Source organism: Lactuca sativa, chromosome 8 (genome assembly GCF_002870075.4).
Source record: "Lactuca sativa cultivar Salinas chromosome 8, Lsat_Salinas_v11, whole genome shotgun sequence".
Lineage (NCBI taxonomy): Eukaryota > Viridiplantae > Streptophyta > Magnoliopsida > Asterales > Asteraceae > Lactuca > Lactuca sativa.
Window position 1 is genome coordinate 95,289,931 of NC_056630.2, and position 21,881 is coordinate 95,311,811.

Genomic DNA, 21,881 nt, shown 5'->3' on the forward strand with positions numbered 1-21,881 from the left:
CCTTTTTTTTTAATACTTTTTTTGACTTTTTTCGACTTTTGTTGACTTCTGTTGACCGATTAATCCCGCCAAGACCGATTAATCCTGCCAAACCCGATTAATTCTAAATTTCCGATTAATGCCCTAATCCTCGACGGTTGGAGAACGCCAAACGATTAATCCACAATTAATCATCAATTAATCCCGATTTCTGCATCCATGGTTGTAACTGGTAACTTGTCTCACATCTCGCTAGTTTCGTTTTAATGATTCCATTGTTAAAAAAAAAAATACAACCATTTACCAATTATCTATTACCAAAAACAAGAAAAAAATAAAGGCTTTACGAATTACTTGAATTAGAAAATATAGACACAAGAATCTAAAAGTCAATTTAAGAAAGAATGAGGCTCAGATCTGTATATACGTATCAGAACAAAGAGGATTAAACCGCCATGGCTGCATACATACATCACGGCTGAATCAAATACAGAAACCGCCGGAAAATGCCCCGCCAAGTTGCAGTAAATCTCAACTTTGCCCGATTAACTCAGACACTTAGAATACATCATCAACGCCCCAGTTAAGCACTTTTATGAAAAAGGCATAAGCTTTTTTAAATAAGCAAAAACAAACAACACCTTAAGTACTGTTTGTATGTAATAAAGAGTAAATTACACGAATAGTCCTGTGATTTGTTTAAAAACGCACAGCCAAACACCCCAAAAGGGATGGGTAATGCGATTTTAAGATCATATGGGAATTGCACCCGTGATCGATTGTTGTAAAAGGAGAATAATCGATCTATTTATCCATCTTTAGATTCATCGACGTTGTACTTTTTATGCGAAAGAAAAGGGCTGTTGAATTTTTGGGAGCAAAACGGAAAATCATTAGCGGCGGAGGGGGGCAACCACCCTTACGAAACATCCCTTCCTTCTGCCGCCTCATTTCTTCGGTGTCTGAGTTTTTTTTTCTTGTTTGCCCCAAACCCTAGTTTAGAGATGAAGCTCCGTTTTTATATGAAGGGATTATTCGTTATGCAAATTAATTTCCTGTTTTTACAGCTGTCATTGTTTGTAACGTGAGTTAAAACGGAATCACATTTAGGTCATTTTGTTATTAGTCTTCGTGGTTAATTTATGTTGGGAATAAAAAATCAGATCATTTTTTCGTTACTTTTTAAGTTTAAGAGGGAGTTTGGTTTGCTTTATGAAACAAATTATTAAATTACTGATTTTTCAAAAAAATCAATAAATTAAAAAATGGAAATGGCTAAATAAACACGTTAGAAACACAATCTATACTAAAAAAACACCATAATAAAAAAAATCAACAATGTTTTTTTATATTGAAGTTTGTATATCCAACTTCTTGTTTTTCTTTAATTTACGTATCTTTTTTTTATTTTTATTTTCTTTTTCATTTTATGCTTGAATATTAATATTTTTTCTGGAGTAATTAAAACATATATATATATATATATATATATATATATATATATATATATATATATATATATATAAATTAAATATAAATGATTAATTATTTATTTTTAATTAATATAGATTAATAACGTATATATATTTGTATATTATTTAATAGTTAAATATAAATGAATACATAAAAACAAAAATATGATGCAAATACATAACTGCATAATTCGAGAGAAAATTAATACACTCTAACAATCATCTATAGTTATAAAAGATGTTTCAAGATTGTAAGGTTTCAGTTGTCTATAAAGTTCTAGACGTGACATGAACATAGTTTTCCATCCAGCTGTACATGGGGCTTTGTGGCGGATCCAGAAAGCTGAAATGGTAGGCAGCGGGCAATCTCCTTCTAATTGTACCATCACATAATGATTACCATATACAAGTGAAATCGTAATAACGCGATGATACAAAAATTCTTCCGGACCTTTCCAAAGAGGAAAGAAAGTGAGAGAGCCTTGGTTGGTTAAAAAAGTAAGGACTACGCCAAATCTGTTGGCAATGAGGATACTTGTTTTAGGCATAAGTAACCAGTATCTTTTAGGTGCCGGCAATTCTAAGAAATTCAACGAAGTATATAGTTCACTGATTCCATCAGTGAAAACTCTAGCATATGCATCGTACGAACTCAATAACTCGTCTAATAGTTGACGTCGAACATAGAGCCAGTCATTCTTGCCATACCCAAGACAAACAGATATTGCTCGAAATCCACAGTTTCCATCCCCCTCTACATCTTGTATATGTGTGATGTAAGGATGAAACATCACTTGAATTTCATCTATTAGTCGATGATTGTAGCATGATTGAGGCTCTTCCTTCAATTCTGGAATTTCATTCAAGTCTGGCTCTTCTTTCAAGTCTGGAATTGTGGTTATGTATAAACTATGTCTTGCCGGTTCCCTATTGTTCAACTCAACAAATTTTGGCATGGGTGAAAAGTTGCGTCTTCTAGGAGCTTGATTGACAGAATCAGTTTGTTTTTGTTTTTGTTTCTTCAAACTTGGTCGTCCACTATATTTTTTTTGAATTGCGGGTTCTCTAATGTGTGTGTTACTAGGCTGGAATATATGTAGTAGCTTTCTCATCATGCTTTTTTTCACAGCTTCCTGAAGTTGGCTTCCCCCTTCACCGCCCACCGCCTTTCTCCATCTTTTATCTTATGGTTCCATTTTCCGGCTTTCTGGATAGGCCAAACTATTCCATCGATGGTTTTGCTATCCTAAGACTACTCTAAATCCTTATTAGTTCATGTACACCTCAATTTCTTCAATTTCATGAAGGTTAGTTTTGGATTTTTTTTATTATTCTCTTCTTTTATCCATGTCTTCTTTCCTGTTTTCTGTAAATTTTGGGGAATTTAAAGGGAAAAAAAATCGTTACTTGTGTTGTATCATAAAGATTTGGGGGTGTCAATCTAAGTTTCGTTTACCCCGTGGTCAGCGATTTCTTAATTCTTCTGAAACTTCGCCTCTATTACTAACGCAGTTTCATGGCTTTTTGAAAAAAAAAATCCATTTCCAACCTCACAGAGAGGTTCTGTTGTGTGGTTCTGGGTACTGGACGAAAAGTTGTTGAAGGAAATCCTAAAGTTTTTTGATATTATTTACTTTCAATCTTCCGCCTTCTCTCTTAATCAATTTTAATGTTTCGAATTTTACACTTTAGAGGCAGGGGAAGTAAGAGAGCATCATGAGGAAGGAGGTAGCAAGAAGAGTTGGAATTCAAACTCGGGACCTCTAAAGCATTAGTTCAACAGGATGAACAGAGCATCTTGGCCATTTTGCTGTGAAAATCATCTAAAAATGTAAATTCACCCTTTGCAATTTTGTTGTATAATACATTTACACCGTATGGAACATAGTTTTACAGATCTGAAGTGCAATGTGGCAGGCAACAATTGAAGAAAACTCAGAAGTCGACTTCATATTTTGTCTTTTGCATTAAAAAAAGTAACATCAAACCTTTTTTTTCTGCGGGAGAAGAATATCACATGGGCGGATATCTTTGAGGAGATACATGTATGTTCTTTTTACAACATTACTATATATATATATATATATATGTCACACTTCAATATTAAATGTTGTTTGTTAGAATACTATGAAACCTATATGTTTCACATTTTAACATATCAAGGTATTTACATTTTCTACAATTTTCTACTTCCACTTGGTCTTATTCTTTAAACTTTAGGCTAATTATTATAGTTTTGCAGGACCGTGTGCGTGCAGAAACTTAGAAGACAACTATTTTACAGCATCAGAGTTATATACAAGGCATAGTAAGAAAATATTTTCAACCATATGTGTATCGTTTTATGCCTTATGATTTAGTCTAAAGTTGATTTTTTTCTCATTTTTGGTCATATAAAATGGTAAAAGTATAATAAATTACTAATGATATGAAATATTTTTACAGGTTTTAGAAAATGTTAAATAACACTAAAATTTTGTATTTTACTATATGGTCCATTTTCGATTTCCTTTTACTTAAAATTGATTAACAAATGTTTTTAGGAAGAAAAGATGTTGAATTCGGTGGTAGTTTTCACAAAGGTATTTGAACATTTAACCAAGAGTGGCGAATGTGAAATGACAACTCTGTCCCTGTTGGAAACTTTAAGGTTGAGCCGCCCGAGTTGTTCTAAGGGCGTGGGGAGCATTTGAAAGTTAAACCACAAGTATGTCTCTGTTATGAATGTTTGTATTGTAAACTATTAAATCATGATTTTTATCTTTGTTGTTTAGATAGGAATGCTGAAAAGTCGTATCCGCCCATGTGATATCTCAATAAATATTGGCAATGCTTGCATGATTGGGGACAATCCTTCGAATGATGTCAAGGCCGCAAGATAAATTTGTTTTATTACTTTTTAATTTTTATTAAATTGAATTCTAATTTTATATAAACATTTGTTTTCCCTTTTTATTTATATATTTCAGGCGAGACATCCATGTTTTTCAATTTTGACAAGGATATGTGTTTTTAGAGGAAGAGAGAACCGCACAGATTATCCTGTTTATCGGGTGAGTTGGAGTTGAAATGATTTATGATCCTTTTTTTTCAAAATTTATTTAAATTTTGATGTTGAAAAGTACTTATTGATGCATAATAAATTTTGGATGTGTGTATGTCTGATCCACTTTGTATGTGTGTGTCATCTGATATGAATGTGTATGCTTAGATTTTATCATGGGTTTTTGCTTTCTAATGTTTTCATGTAAAAACTGTGCAGGTCAAGTAGCAGAGTTTATGTTGTCCGGATTAAACGCAATGAGGTAATATTTTCCAACTTTTTCTGGCCCTTAATGCCTTAATATACATCATTTCGTTATCTAATAGTTGTGGCATTAATTTATAATGGTATGGTCAGCTTATATGTGCAAGAATCCAGCATAATCCGGCTTCCGGGTTATACCCGATTATAAAGGCTTGGCCATTTCGAGGGTGGGCAAGGAGCTACGTTTCTTTTTTTTTTTATTATTATTTATCTAGCGTAAGTAGAACTAACGTAAGTGTAATCTTCCGAGAAGAGAAGAATATTACCGATCTAAATATTATACTCCTAAGCTTTTCAAGGTAAGAAAATTTGTTATAATTCTAATAATGTGAATCTGGTCATTAAATCTCCGTATAGGGAGATTGTTGTGCTCATTGTCGGTCATTACAAGGTTTTCCAATGAACCTTAAACAAAATATGCTTATTTTTTTGTAGTTTGGCTGCAGAAACAATACAATTTCATAAAGATTATTGAGCATCTGTTCAGGAAGACAAGATTTATCTTCAGCTAGAGGCATTGTTTCTGCAGCCAAACTACCACGAAACAAATATGATTTAAGTTGTATAGGGGTAGAATTGTCATTTGGTGCTTCTCCATTGTCGCAAGAAAAGATTGTAAAAGCGGATTCGCATCATGTAGGCAGGTAAGATTAGAATATACTGTACTATCTTTGTAATTGAATTTTATATTTTTAATGAATACTTTTTTTGGAAGAAAGGGCCATAAACCTTTATCAGATATAAATGGATCCTTTCCTGAAAGCCTTAGAGGTTTAACTGATAGGAATCTGAATGGCAACTCACTATTATGAAGAGTCCCACTTACATGAAGGTATGACTCATTTGAATCATTTATCAGAAGGAACATGAAATGAAAAGTTGGAAACACTTCTTAAATCTTACCTTGAAGAACAAAGAAAACGAAGAGCCATTGCAGCATGCAGATGAACAAAAGCAAAAATGGATGAAGTTGAAAATGACATCTATTGAGTATTTTGAATTAGCTAAAAAATAAATGGGCCAGACAATCCTACTTTCATTAATTTTTTTTATAAATACATTCTATTTCTCCAATGTAACACTTTTGGGATTCATACTTGATATCAAAACTCTTTTTCACCTATTTATATATTGTCAATCACGAACATAATTCGGAAAGTTTTGTTCTATTTTATTACATCCTTACATAAATGGGCGAATTGCAAAGAATACCACCATAATTTACTGTGACTACCAATTAAGGCAATGAACTATAGTTGCACACAAAAGCAACAGCTTCCAACCCCGCAACGCGGGGGGAACGCATCTAGTTAAATATAAATATGTATTTGAGTTTTTCCAGCAACCGACGCATAGCTTGAAATGTCCACTTAAACAAACTAATTTATTTTAAAAGTTTAGCCCACCAGTTAATGTCCAACCCATTTACCCAATTAAAACCCTAAAAACGTTAAAACATTTTCACTTTCATTTGCAGTTTGCTGTGAAAGAGCAACAACGTCGTCCCCATCTGAATGAGCAACAACGTCGCCTCATCTGCCGGAGCACATCAACTGCCGAAGATCGATGCCACCGGAGCACACCAGAGCGTCGCCAACACAAAATACACCATCCATCGATCTGTCTCATTAAATGGTTTCTCTTTTCCGGCAGCGAAGATCTAGGCGATGCTCGCGTCGGCGATGATTACCATCTCTCTCTCTCTCTCTCTCTCTCTCTCTCTCTCTCTCTCTCTCTCTCTCTCTCTCTCTCTCGACGTTTTGTACTTTTCTGGCGGCAGTATCGCTAGCCGTCGGCGATGATGACCGTGGTTGGACTGAAATAACCAAAATTATATTTTAAATCTTGAAATAATAGGCAAAGTTAGAAATTTTACCTTATATGTATTAGATGGTTAGATTAATGTTGATCTATCTTTTTATAATAAAATATAAATTGTTATTAGTTATATTGATATTAATGTGGTTTTATTATATATACAATTTATAAAGGTTACTAAGTTTGAGACAAAGTTTACAAGTTTGAATTTTTTAGCAACTACCTTAAAAAATATATTTGGATGAGAGATTGAAAAAACAAATTTCAAAAAGTTACAAGTACATAGCTTTCTGAAAAAGTTAGTCAAATACTTTTTAATTTTACTTTCTTTTTTGTTACAAAATGGATTTATTAACTTACCGCTATAAAAATAAATCCAAACTTCGAATAGGGCGGAACACATCATTATTGAGGTATATTTGGTGAACTTTAGGGGCAATTTAGGTAGATTTGTTTAGTCGGATTGACTTTGTTGTCATTTTAAAACTATGTGATCTTGTTTTGTTTTCTTTTTGCTCCGCTTGTCTCTGTCTCTTGTAGGTATGTGCTTCGTTTGCTGCTTCATTTATAAATCGCAGTTTCAAAAAAAAAAAACATCTTTGGTCAAACAGGCTTAAAGAGAATTTTGATGAGTACATAGTCTCCATTTTCAATGGAGAAAAAGAAAGGTGAACATAGTCACCTTCTTTATTGAAATTTCTTGAAACAAGCATAGAATGGAGAGGGAATGATCTAATGAGGTAGACCTACGTTTGAGTAGGCCAAAATAATACTTTCTAATTACCATACGAATAATCCTACAAATGTAAACAACCTTTACTTATGCATATATTTTTTTTTATACGGCAAATACACTAAACTACACCTCAATTGTTTAACCTATGTCCACTGTGAGATTTGAACCCTCAACTTCAAAAATGAGAGTAATACCGAATATCATTGAGATAGAAACCATTTGGTACTTATGCATACATACATATTCATTAGTAATTTACACATACAACTTCACACCTTAATGATGGCGATCATGCACTTTTTTATCATTCAATTTATTTGTGGAAATCTTTTTGAAAGAAACAACCACAATTTTGGAGCAAGGGATCAAAGTTTTTAGAAAAAGAGAAATTAAATATCCTCTTACTTTTTGTTCATATACATCCTCCTACCCAATTAAATAGTGACATTTGTAACATTTAATGCTTATTTAATGATATTTTAATCTATTAATATGACACATGTCATCATTTAATTGGATAGGAGGATTTGTAGGAACAAAACTAAAAGGATATTTAATTTCTCTTAGAAAAATAGTTTCGAGCTAGTCTTTAGAAAGAATAATAAAGCTAATTAAATCTTTAAGTTAGCTCTCATTTGAAAAAAAGAAAAAGAATATTTAGAAAATACTTGCAAATAAGATTTGTAGAAGCCAAATAAAAATACAACTTGTCTCTCATTGTTCAAAAAGTTTTTTTTTTTTAAAATTACAAAAATGGTCCATGTATTATTTTAAAAATTAGGATTTTGATCCAAACTTTTTTTAAGTTATACTAGTACCACTGGTTCAAAATAATTTTTTTGTTGCGAGTTTGGTCTATTTTGCTTTGAAAATATTTAATTTACGAATTTACCCGTCTTATTTTGTTTTTCATTTTTCTTTTAAAACAACAGTTGAAATAAGACAAACTTAACCAACATCCCTCGAGTCTCAATTTCTCTCTCTACTGATTCGTCGAATATCGCCACTATCATGAGAAACCACCTCCGTTGTCGCTGCCATCACCGGAAACCACCCTTAGGTGACATTCAAACGTCTTTACCGATAGCAGTCTTCCCCGAAGTTCAGATCTATAACTTGACGACTCGCCGGAAAGGAAGGAGACAAATCAACGTTCAGACCAACACCATTTGCAACATTACAAATCTACGTCATCCTTAAGAGGGTTTCTTGTTCACCGAAAAAATGATTTCTCAAATCTAACAAACGATGTCTCGATTTCTAGCAAACCCGACTCAATTTATCCTTCGTTGGTCGCCCCTTTCCTCAAATCTACATCGCCATAAACCCTAAGATCGCCAGGGTACAATATCAATGGCGTACCTCATAGGATCTTCGCCATGTTCACAGAGCAACGGTGGTTTCGATACTCTAGGGTTTGTAGTAGCACCGAATCTTGAATGTTGACGAATCTATGGATATGTCGTTCTCCCTCCCACACGACATTGTAACAGGGTTAGGGTTTCTACTGGTGGCGACGTACAGTAGTAGTGTTGATGACGAAGTAGATTAGAACGTTGGCGACAACGCTGAAGTCGACAACGAGGATTTTAAGATCGAAACTCTTAGTCACCGGAAACATCTTCGCCAGAAGCCTTCGTCGTTAGAACTCTCGGTTGCTAGAACCCTCTATGTCGGAACCCTTTTCGCCGAAAGCCTCCATCGTTAGTGGTTGTAGAGGGGATAAGCAAATGCGGGAAAAGAAATTTTCCTGTTTTGAGAGAGGGGGGGGGGGGTGAGATGGTGTTTATTTATTTATTTATTTATTATTATTTTTGTCTTTTTTTAACTGTTGTATTAAAAGAAAATTGAGAAACAAAATAAGAAGTGTAAATTCATCAATTTTAGTATTTTCAAAGCAAATTGGACCAAACTTTTATATATATATATATATATATATATATATATATATATATATATATATATATATATATATATATATATATATATATATTGATTGGGCCATTGATGCTACTCCAAAAACTTTGTTATCAAAGTTGTAATTTTTGACATACCAAAGGACCATTTTTGCAATTTTGTCATTTTTTTTTATACATTAGCTAAAAACTTAAAATATCTTTGCTTCTTTATAGAAGAAACCAGAAGCTTCGAGATGTAGGCGAATGGTGGCTCCTTGGATGGAATGGTAGCTAATCGTGAGAAGCTACAAACTTATTATGCTTGTATTTTCCAAGTGGTTAAGCATTTGATGCATAATGCGATCTTTATGGTTTTCTTGGTGTTTCTATCCAAACATTGTAGGTTTTTTTAGGCGGGAGGGAGTGGTGTTGCGCTTATTCATGAAACCGCAATGACATGTAGGCGCCAACTCACCCATTACCATAAAATTATGGTCTCATACCACACCCAAGGAGTGGTGCCACAATCCTTTAAATTATTTTTATTTTTAAATAAATAAAATGTTTAATTTTAAATAAAAACAAAATATTTCATTAATTAAAAATAAAAACCATTACATTACTTAAAGAAATCCTAGGAAATTAGAAAATAAAAAGACAAAACTACAAATTTGGTCCTTGTGGTTTGCAAAAACCTTTGGATGAGGTCCAAAAAGTTTCCGGCTTGCACCAAAGGTCCAAAATCAAGGTTTTTCATTGTTTTTGGTCCAAAAAAACTTGAAAAGTCGATTTTACCCTTTCATTTTCTTTTTTATTATTTTTTTCATTTTTTAAATACTATTTTAATTTAAAAAAGAAAATAAAATAACTCTCTCTCTCTCTCTCTCTCTCACACACACACACACACAACAAACACAAACCCAATTAATAAATAACCAATATTCCCCTTGATCTGATGATCGAAAGCACACACAAAAAAAAATCACGATTTCTACATCCAGATCAAATAAGAAATCCTCCAGTGCTCGATTGATATGAATATGAAAGGCAAGTGCTTACGAGTCATTGCCGATTCAAAGATTTAAAAGGCTGTAGAGAGCAGCGATTTGAGAATCGAGATCGTCAGAATCCAGCGAAGCTTCGATCGTTCTCATCCGGTTGTGAGGTGCGAAGGAAGGAGGGTCAGAGGAGGGAGGTCTTTGATTGAAGAGAAAGAAAGTGAGGGGTGAGGCCAGAAGATGGGTTCGGTGTGGCCAAGAGGCTGCGAAGGGACGGAGGTCTTTGATAGGGCGAGACAAGCAGCAATGGTAATGACTTTGGTTGTTCGATGTCCAACAGGAGGTATGCGAGGGCCTTTTTGCTCCTTAATTCCTTGCTTCATCTTTTTTTTGATTTGGTAGGAACAATGAAAAGGTGAAGGGAGAACGAAGGGGGTTTGTAGCTCCCTTGCTCACCGGGAACGCACAAGAAGGAAAGAAACCTGGGTTAGGTTAGAGAAGAAGGGGGTTTGTAGCTCCCTTGCTCACCCCCTGCCGAAAATCGGGACAGAAGAAGGAAAGAAACATGAAGAGTTCCAGTAGTGGGTTCGATTAACAAGATGATGATCAAAGGGAGGGGTATGTCGATGGATTTGTGGAAGATGAATAAGAATAAACCTGGGTTAGGTTAGAGAGAGAGAGAGAGTGAGTTTGGGTAAGATTTTATTTTTTATTTTTTTTAATTATTTAAATACCAAAAACAATAAAGAAAATAGAAAAAAGAAATTAAAAAGGGTAAAATCGACTTTTCAAGTTTTTTTGGACCAAAAACAATGAAAAACCTTGATTTTGGACCTTTGGTGCAAGCCGGAAACTTTTTGGACCCCATCCAAAGGTTTTTGCAAACCACAAGGACCAAATTTGTAGTTTTGTCAAATAAAAACTAAAAAGCTTAAACGTACAACTTAAAAAAATAATAAAAAAATAAAAAAATAAGAAAAAAAAAAAACACACATCAAATAATTAAAAACTTGGAAAACAACTACAAATTAACCATGATTAGCGTAACGTTTTTTCACGTCTTCTTCCTTCATTTGCAAAACGACTTGAAGCGCATCCCTGGTCAAATTCGACGTGTCCATCGATAGCACTCTCAGGTCGCTATCCCTTTGTTTTCGGCTCTCTCTATCCGAAACAAGTTGCAAAAATTTGTCCATTCTATCTTTTATGCCTTACACATTATCGACCATTTCTTTTAAGTCATCTGACTCTGACACTTTGCCCTTGTCTTTGTTTTTTGTTTTGTCAATTCCAATTAGCCCGGGGGGTGGGGGTGATGACACTTGAACGAGCTCATCTTCGTTGAGGTTGAAACCAACACCATCATCTGATGAATTGTGTTCGGATTCGGAAGTTCTTGACTGTTTTGATTTGCTATCGATGTGCTCGTCACTTGTTTTCAATTTTTGCCATTTTTTGTTGCTTTTGAGTAGATTCCAAACTTTAAAAAACTTGAAAGTATTCTTTTGCTCTTTTTGATAAATGTTAAAAGCTTTCTCCAAAACCACTTTGTTAGGCGAGTCAGACCCAACAAATAAAGCGGTACGATATATACTCCAAAAGAATCCCATTATATTGCACTAAAAGGTAGTACAAGGCAAGTAGGGTCGATCCACAGAGACACGAGATAATTAGTCTATACCTCTTTGCGCAAGGTACTATGGTCACCAACAGTAAAGAGGGGGTTTAGAATGAAATGACTAAACAAACAAATTAAAAATACACGTAATCAGCTAAATGAGTGAATTAAATTCAGATTTTGTAAGGACTTCAACTTCATGTATGACAACTTAGCAATGTGACTCAAAGATGACACAATATTCGTTCAGTTCTATCTAAGTTGGTACTTGAAAGTGTTAATAAGCTCTAACACTTCCCATTATCCACATTAATTAACCAAAACAAGCTCTTTGATTAACCCTAACCTTACTAACCTAATCTAAACAAGCTCTTAGAATTAGATTAAAAGATTGCATGAAGCTTTATGTCAATGTTCCCAACAACATCCAATACTCCTCACGAGCTCGGGAGTGTAAGAGCGTATGAATAAGATTTTCACTAAATTCATTCAATAGAGATCAATTTAATGTTTGTTACTTGTTCAATTTCACAAAACAATTACGGATTTTGTAAAAGATATAACTTGAATGACCTAACCCTAATTCAAATGGCCAATAAGAATCACAATTAGAATCAAACATTCAATTAAAGCAAAATCAAATTCACTAGATAGATATTAAGAACAAACATCAGGTCATATGATTAAAGTCACTACCAAGAAGTCAAAACATGAAATTGGAGAAACTAGGGTTCTAGCCACACATGGCTAGTACAAGATCACAAGAATAAAAGATGGAATTAAAGTGAAATTACAACTTACAAATACTAGAAATAATGTTTCCAAATGATTACTGATCAAATCCTTGCAAAAACCTTCGAAATCCCCTCTCAAAATGTGCTCTGATATGTTGTGTGTGTAAAAACGACCCTCAAATAGTAATATGAAAGATAGGAAAAACTGCCAAAAGCTGGTTTTTGGGTCAAACACGGCCCGTGTTAAAATAGGCTAAACTGACACGGCCCGTGTTCAGCAGCCAACACGGCCCGTGTTGATTTGCACTAAACTGACACGACCCGTGTTTAGCATGGTCAACAACTCCCATTTTGGTCAACACGACACGTGTTGATTTTGCAGTGTAAATCCAACACGGCCCGTGTACCCCTCTAACTCCGAATCCAAACTTGATTTTTCCAACTTTTTCGTTCTTCGCCCGATCATCCCAAAATCTTCACCAATGCTTCCCGGCACCTCCCAAAGCGCATTCCAAGCTCCGGTTTACTTGAAAAAGACATGAAAGTGTGGAAATAAGGTTGTTCTAGAGACTAACATGAATATGATAAAATGCAAGAAAAATGAAGAACAATTATGCTAAATAGGTGCATAAAATGGGACTAAAAGGTGTGCAAAAAGGTGCACAAATTGCACCTAACACACTTCATCACTTTCGTCGCTTTTCCATTGCCGTTTCATATTGTTATATAAATCGTTAAACAACATCACGTCTTTGTTCATATTTCCCCATTTTGAGTACACCTGATGTTTAGTACGATATGGTTCCAGGTTCATTCCTTTGTGAAATCGAGCTCTAACACGCATCCAAAAACAATCATGTTTTTTGTTCCCTCCTGTCTTCGTGTCATCTGAAACGTCAATCCATGATTGTGCTAATACTAACTCTTCTTGAGGTAACCACGCTTTAGCTTCCGCCTTCTCTTTTCTTTTATTTATTGGTTGAGAGAGTTGAGTCTGTGGAACAAATTTTGGTTCAGATTCGAAAATGAGTGTTTGTGGAACAAACTCTAGTTGGGAACCAAAATCAAAAGGATCAAAATCTTGGTCAAATTGTGGTTGTGTTTGTCGAAATGGTTGCATAGGACGTGGTTGTTGGATATGTTGCAAAAAGTAGGGAAACATTCCCCCGTAGTGATAGAAATGAGGCGAATAAACCGGTTGATCGAGTGAAGGTCTTGGAGTTGTGTTTTTTCTAGTGAGTGTTTTTTCGTTGGTTGGATTTTTAGAGGATGTCATTCTTTGTGTGTTTGAAAATAGAGAAGATGGTAAAAAACATAAAATGTTTATGAATGGTTTTGGTTAATTTGATAAGGTATTTATAGTATTGGTAAAAAAAAAATGATCGTTTACAAACGATAACCACAAAGACCAATAGGAAACAAGCAAGGAGCGATCCCTTGGAAGGTCATAGTGCGGCCTAGACCGCACCTAGGGGCGGTGTTCGTGATGATGTGGCGGATGGAGTGTGTCCTAGACCACACCTACTTCGTCTGGTCTTTGTAACTGTTGGTGAGTTGGCCCGTACACAATAATTTGGAGTTGATCCGTACGCAACAAATTTTCTCCATACACAACAATTGGTGTTTTAAAATGTTGTATTATACAACTATATAATGCATGAATTGTTGTGTATGACAAAAAACTGTTGTATACGAATCACTTCCCTTAAAAAATAGGGACAAAAAAGTGTATCCATTTGTACGAGAAAACATTAAATGCTACAACCTATGACATATGGATGCAGTAAAAACAAACAAGTATTCCAAATTGTACATTATATAATAGCATCAACCATCAATTACAATGAAAAGTTATAACTTAATGACAAATGCACCATAAAGCATTGATGAAGAGATGAACGAGTCTTTTATAAAAGAAAAGCATGCAATGTTTTTAGAAAAGAAAGCATGCAATGTTGCTAGAGTATCACTAATTAACTAAAGGCAATCTAATTTAGAGTCTAGTATTTAGGAAAACCAACATCATAACATAATAACTTTGACCTTTTTCATGCCCAACTTTTAAGCAAGGATTGCCACTCATAAATTCTTGGAAGGAAATAAACTCTCGATATGAAATTTTTTATCACCTACCAAAACGTTCTTCGGTTATACCAAAGTATAATTTCCATGCACAAATGGTGATACAACAATTTTTTGGCTGTATTTTTGCATTAGTGTATTCCATTATCACTGCATATATAAAAAATATAGATACATAACCACATTTCCCCGTAAGCCAGATTGAGATCGGAAGAAAATACAAGAAAAAAAAATAACATAACATACTTTTGCCATTTTATCCATTTAACCAGAAGAACTATTATTTTTTCTATTTTTTTTTATCAGTTTAGCAATTAAACTATTATATACATATATTAAAAAGCCTCATGTTTATGAACAATAAAATTGACCAATTTCATTCTTTTTAACACAAGAATTCGTACATATTCAAATTTTACACAATACTTTTCACGGGAAAATAACTCTTGAGGGTAATTAACTTTTGCGTTTGTACTCATTTGGTCCCTTTTCTTTTTTTTGTATTCAATATACCATCGAACTTGTTGTTGGTGTTTACCATAGCCCTTTTGACCGACTTTTGACCTGTGATAGCCGGTCAAAGGGTTATGGTGAACACAGACAACAAGTTCGATGGTATATTGAGTACAAAAAAAAGAAAAGGGACCAAATGAGAACAAACACAACAGTTGGTTACCCTCCTGATTCATTTTCCCTTTACTCATTTACAACAAATCTCACATCATCTCCTACTGATATTAATGACTTTTATGAGATTCATTTCTTGCTTCTCTTCAAAACATAACCTACGAAAGGACATTATTCATACATGTACAACTTTGTAATGCACTTGAATATTTATTAAGGGAATCTTGACTAAGCAGACACATTTCATGACTACATTTACATTTCCAATCAAATGATTTATCGTATCATGGATTCTAGACAAGTCTACAAACGAGTGGAATCACAAGTGCTATGATTTTTGAGTTTACTTAGCTTTAAGATCGAACTCATGGGAAGGCTCCCAGCCTCTCCTCCAAGATCTCCAGTATGCCCTCCTTGACTGTGCCAAAGATCACAGGAGTCTGAGCTAGAATACTGCGCGTAACCTCAGCTGATATCAACTCCCTCATCCGCTCCTCGAGCTGCTCGGTCCCTGAACCCGAGCCTGATCCCTCTCCGGCGCCTGATCCGCCCGCTGGTCTCTCTCGCAATGTCACCATGCTGAAAATATACCACAACCACAATCAGAATACCCATCATTGATACAAGATCAAACATGCCTTACCAGGTTCCCGGTCTTGCCTCTGCCCTTCCTGAATCGAGTACGGATCCTCTGCTTTCAGTAGTACGGGCCCATACTACCTTCCACATCTATCCGTACTTTCCTCAGGAATTGCTTTAACTCCACCAGGTCCCTTAACCACTCATACTGCTCCCAACTCTATCTCATCCTAGGCTTACCCTAGGGAAACCTCTGACACTACTCAAACCAGTCCTCAGCTGCTGAAGGCTTCCTCGCGATGCCAATTAGCCACCACCTGGATACCATCACATGTGACGAGGCTCAGATAATCCTTCAAGTATAAGACTCGTTCCTACAACGGTTGGACTCAGACGAGAGCTGCGCAGTAGGGCCAAATCCAGCACTCTGAGATTATTCAACCCTGCTCACATGTGAAGTGTCGTATCCACCTAATGGCCAATTCCCATCACTCCGAATCCCACAATGCACAAGGCAAGCAGCATTCGGTCAAGGGAAAGTCTAATCATAACATACTCAAGCAATCATATCCACATAGCAAGAATCTGAACTAGCATGCAACACAAACTCATAACTCAGGCATAACCTAAACAGGCTATCCTACTACTGTCTAATCTGCGCTATCATGCAGCTCAAAAGCACAAATAACAGGCACATAAGGCATCATCCCTAGATCCTTAGTCCTATTCTAGCATGCTGTTCTATCAACTGATAATCATAACATAAACTTGTATGGGTATTTTGGGGTACTTACTTGAGCTCGGTTGATTGCATGCACCACACCTCTTTTCTCTTTTCAAAGTTCTTTTCTTTCTGGATTCTTTTTGCTTTTCTAAAACTGTTTTTCATTCTCCAAAATTCTTTTTACAAAAACTGTCTTTTCACATTTTGAAAACTTTTTATCCGACCCCTCAGTTTGAGTTCAGGCACACCCGAGAATATGCCCGAATCCCTCAAACCAAGGCTCTGATACCAACTTGTAACATCCCAAAATTTAAGACCAAAATTTCTTTTTAATAAAACATTACTTCAAACAAAGCATCATTCCAAAACATAATTTGAGTATAAGTTCTCAAAAACACATGTTTATTATCAGAGTAAACGTTCCCAGGCTGACTATTCTATGGTGTGTGCCATGCGATCACCCCGAGCTCCTCCCTCCGCTACCGGAAGTACCTGAAAGCAAAACTGAAAACCGTAAGCACAAAGCTTAGTGAGTTCCCCACCTTACCACATACCATGCATAACCACATACTGCACATACTGGGCCACGCCCGCTATCCGGGGCCTCGCCCCTACTACGGGCCTCGCCCGCTACAACGGCCCCGCCGCTCCAGGCCCCGCCTGGCTTCGAGCCTCGCTCGGATACAGATCTGTTTCTCTTAGGCCTCGCCTGTCACAGGGCCTCGCCCACTAACATATAATAGCACATAAACGTATCACGTAACATTACATAAGCTAGACATATACTAACAACCCTTGCTCTAAGGCCTCGCCTATCTCTGGGCCCCGCCCGAGTTCTGCTACTGATGAGTCATGGAACCTCGTCCATACTCCTGCTGATAGTGAGGTTCGGGCCCAGCCCACCCTCACTCCTTTCCTAACTTGGGCCTCGCCCCTGCTCTGCTGCTACTGAGATATGGAACACCATCCACACTCTGCTATTGGTGAGATACGGGACCTCGCCCTCTCTCACCTCCCTACCAGGCACATACAAGTATCACATAGACAACGAGTATAAACTATCACATAAACTGCTCCTAGGGCACCGCCCTCTGTCATTGGACCTCGTCCAAATATCATACTAGCATACTGTGCCTAGGGCTAACCCCCGGGTCTTCTACTCATAGCTACATGGGCCGGCATTGTGGCCGTAGACCCATTCATACAAAGGGAAACTCACCTGATATTGCCGAACTGCCGCTGCTAACCCCTTCGACCGCTACCTGACCGCTAACTCCGAATTGCTGCTCCGCTAGCTCCCCGAGCTACCAACAACAACCCAACACTTAGTCTAACTGACTTCCAAAGGTTAACCAAGTCAACTCTGGTCAAAGTCGATGTCCTGGTCAAAGTCAACCCTCCAGGTCAACCCTACTCGCCGAGTCACCCTGCTGACTCGCCGAGTCCATAAATCCAGAGTCCTTCCACTCGCGACTCTACTCGCCGAGTCAGCCCCTGACTCGCCGAGTTTACTGATTCTCGATTCCTGTCCTGACCAACTCACTGAGTCCTGGCTCGACTCGCTGACTCGAGTCTTAACTCGAAGGGTTTGGGACCACTCGACCTGACTCGCCGAGTCTAAGAACAGACTCGCCGAGCACACGACAAACTTCATCCAACTCGACGAGTTGTTCATCCAACTCGCCGAGTTCATGCCCATCATCATCCGACTCGACGAGCTGTTCATCCCACTCGTCGAGTTCCTCCTCATCTTCAAGCTACTCGCCGAGTCCACTCGAAGGACTCGTCGAGTCCACTAAGATCCACTTACATGCAGAGGACTTCCGAGTCATGCATGAGCTCCAAACTATAGATCTACCCTCCCCAAGCCTATTTCTCACGTAAAGTTGCAACCTTTACGTGTAGAGAGTGAGATCTAGGCAAAATACACCCATAGCTAGGGTTTAGGACCAAGAGACTCCAATTTCCACCCAATGGCTGATACTTTATGGGATTACAAACCAAAATAAACATGGATCTGAGGTAGCAACCCCAGATCTGGACCTCAAGCTCAAGATTGGTCTTAAACATGGCTTAAAAGCCCCAAAACTCATAACCAAGGAAAATCTGGAGGAGAGAAACGACTTAATACCTTCCAATGCTCTGAAATGCTCCCCAAACTTCGGATCCAAGACCACTCCTTGATGCTTCAAAGATTCCCACTCCTTCTTCTTCCTTAAACCCACTCAAAAATGGCTAGAAGCTTGAATGAACACAATAGGGGCTTAAGGTGCGGCGTTCTGGGTGCAAGGGACTGTAAAGGAGCCCTAGGAAGAAGATTAAGATGCTTAAATAGGCTCCAAGCCCCGGATTTAGGGTTTTCCTCGCACAGACCAGACTCGCCGAGTCCACTTGGCCGACTCGTCGAGTTGGTCACTTTCTTATCGACCCGGATCCCGCTCCGACTCGCCGAGTCCTTCCTTTGACTCGTCGAGTCCCTCTTAAATTTAGGGTTTCCTTTACTTTCTTGGCTTTCAAAATCCTGGGTGTTACAACTCTCCCCCACTTAAACTGAACTTCGTCCTCGAAGTTTACCATGGTCCACCGCCTGCGATCTGCCTCCAATACCCAACACCAGCCGCCTACCTGCGCTGGTCTTCCACCGAATACTGCACTGAACCCACAGGGGTTCTCCACTTCTTTCCTTGCGCAAATCCCTTGCCTTCCCAAGGCAAGGTCTCATTTCCGAATTTTCCTTCGACACTGCGAAGGTCCTATCCTTCACTAACTCCATCATCTCCCTGCTATTTCCAGGACGGGTCATCGCCGTCAGCACTTACTGACACTCCTTCTTGCCAACACTTGGTGTCGAGCACTCCTCGACTCAACTAACTGAAGTCCACCATACGCTGCATACTCGCACTGCCACCGACTGGCAAATCAACTATTCCCCGACTGACTTCCTGGTAAACCGGGACCGCCCTGGTCCCTACCAACCTATCAATGACTGGATTACCGGTTCACACCGATAGCTAGTCCCAACACCATCCCTGGTCGCTCTCAGCGACTTCCAAGGATACCTCGACCATCTATAACTGCTCAAACAGCCCTGCCATCCAGGCACTACAACCTGGGATCCCCGATCCCTTAACCTGACACTAAAATCCCGACCAGGTCCCACCTGCGCTGCTAAAACCCACGGACCTTGCCCACAGGTCTCACCCAACCATACTACTGAGCAACCCTGCTCCCAGGTCTCACCTGCACCGCTAATCTCATACGGGCCTCGCCCACGGGTCTCACCCAACTATGTACTGGAGCGGTCTCTCCCAAGGTCTCACCTCCCTAGAGCTATACAGGCAACTCCCCACTACTCTCATCCACTACCCATTCCTGATCCCTACCTGATCACTAGGAGATAAGGGCCTCGCCCCGACTCCGCTAACGAAACTACTAAGGAATGCTACGGCTTACCCGTAGACTTACAACACTCCCTACCACTGACTGCTAATACGAAGGCACCCACGTGCCATCGACTTCTCAAGATCCTTACTCCGACTCCCGTGAGTCCTTCAGGCGATCCACAATCTGAATTCTCAATCATAACCAACCATACCATCCCACGCGCTAGCTGATATGGGGTTTCTCGAACTCCCAACCCTGGAATCCTCAATCCCTCAAACATTGAACTACTTATCTTCCCTCTCGGAGGTCACGTACTCGTTCTGGGTCTGCGTGCTCCTCTCTGGGCACATCCGGAGGATTCTCCCCCACTTCGATCCTGCTTACCCCTTGCTGCTCAATATTCAAAGAAATCCCGATCCTTGCTACCATTCCATAACCCATCCACTGAGGAACCCAAGCCCGCCATAGCTAGGGCTTTAGCCAATCCATCACAATCACTGCACCACTCTGAACCAGCGAAACGTACCAAATCCCTCCCAAGCATGCTACAGTTACTGCATCTTTCGAAACCTTCTTCAATAGAGCACAACCCCTAACTACCATACAAATATCCAAGGTATGCAGATGGCATATAACTCGACCACAATCGACCAATCAAAATAAAATATTCATACCGATAATGATGCAGAACCATAACAATGAAATCATGCACAAATAAAAGAACTGAGAATGGAAATTGCATACCTGCAACGTCCGGCGATGCTCGCGCCTCCAAGGTCGTCATCTGAAAAGCCCTGCTCCCTGCTGCAGGTGCCTCTACCCGGCCCTGACGGCCATCTGCGATCCTCAAGGTTGCAGGGGTGGGTGCCATCACCCGTCCTGCTGAAGACAAACTGGGGCACTGGGCCTTCTTGTGGCCCCGCTGGTTGCAATGAAAACATATCATGTCTGATCCCTGCGCGGCGGTAACAGTACAATCCCTGCTAAAATGACCAGTCCGACCGCACTTGAAGCAGCCAGACTCACCACTGCTACCACTCCTGCACGCGCCCCCGTGCGCCCTGCCACACTTTCCGCATCGACTGCGGTCCTGACGATCCTTCGATCTCGAATCCGATCCCTTGGGCCTTTTGCCCGAACCCGCTGATACCTGAACCTCATCCGGCTTCCTCTTCCGGATCTGCTCCAAATCAATTTCCCTTTCCCTAGCCCGAGAAATCATATCTTCCAGCGTCTTACAGCTGGACCTGCTCACGAACTCCCTGATGTCGTCCCTCAACATCTCATGGTACCGAGCCTTCTTCATCTCCTCATCCGCTACATACTGCGGTACAAGAAGAGCCCTTTCCCTGAACTTGGCGGTGATCTCCGCCACAGTCTCAGTAGTCTGCGTCAAATCCTGAAATTCTCGTGCCAGCTGCTGCACCTCAATAGTCGGCGAAAACTCCGCCCTGAACCTGGCCGAGAAATCACTCCAAGTCATCGCGTCCAACGCGGCATCATCCCCCAAAGCATGACCAATCTCCTCCCACCAATCCCTCGCTCTGTCCTTCAGAAGACAGGAGGCGAGTCTAACCTTGTCCCCCTCGGGACACTTGCTCGTACGAAAAGCGTTGGCAACATCAGCCAACCATCTGCTGCTAGCAATGGGGTCCCTAGCCCCATGATAGTCTGGTGCCCCGCAGGCTCTGAATTCTCGAAATGTCAAGGTACGCGCTCCCATCAATGCCATCATCTCAGTACGGAAGGCTCCCAGCCTCTCCTCCAAGATCTCCAGTATGCCCTCCTTGATTGTGCCAAAGATCACAGGAGTCTGAGCTAGAATACTGCGCGTAACCTCAGCTGATATCAACTCCCTCATCCGCTCCTCGAGCTGCTCGGTCCCTGAACCCGAGCCTGATCCCTCTCCGGCGCCTGATCCGCCC

At 38.9% G+C, this 21,881-nt stretch overlaps 1 long non-coding RNA gene across 12 annotated transcripts; it reads left to right on the forward strand.

Annotated features, from left to right (window-relative positions):
* Positions 1-2,080: 2,080 nt before the first annotated feature.
* On the forward strand, positions 2,081-6,706 carry LOC122195618 (uncharacterized). 12 transcript variants are annotated; one of them, XR_008225625.1, is made up of 10 exons: positions 2,081-2,758; positions 3,144-3,282; positions 3,369-3,496; positions 3,694-3,759; positions 3,995-4,158; positions 4,226-4,504; positions 4,714-4,756; positions 4,852-5,402; positions 5,478-5,590; positions 6,236-6,706. It is a non-coding gene; the product is annotated as an uncharacterized LOC122195618 (long non-coding RNA). The 12 variants fall into 12 exon arrangements; XR_008225626.1 differs by having other exon boundaries at positions 5,543-5,590; XR_008225620.1 differs by having other exon boundaries at positions 4,852-5,590.
* Positions 6,707-21,881: the final 15,175 nt, after the last annotated feature.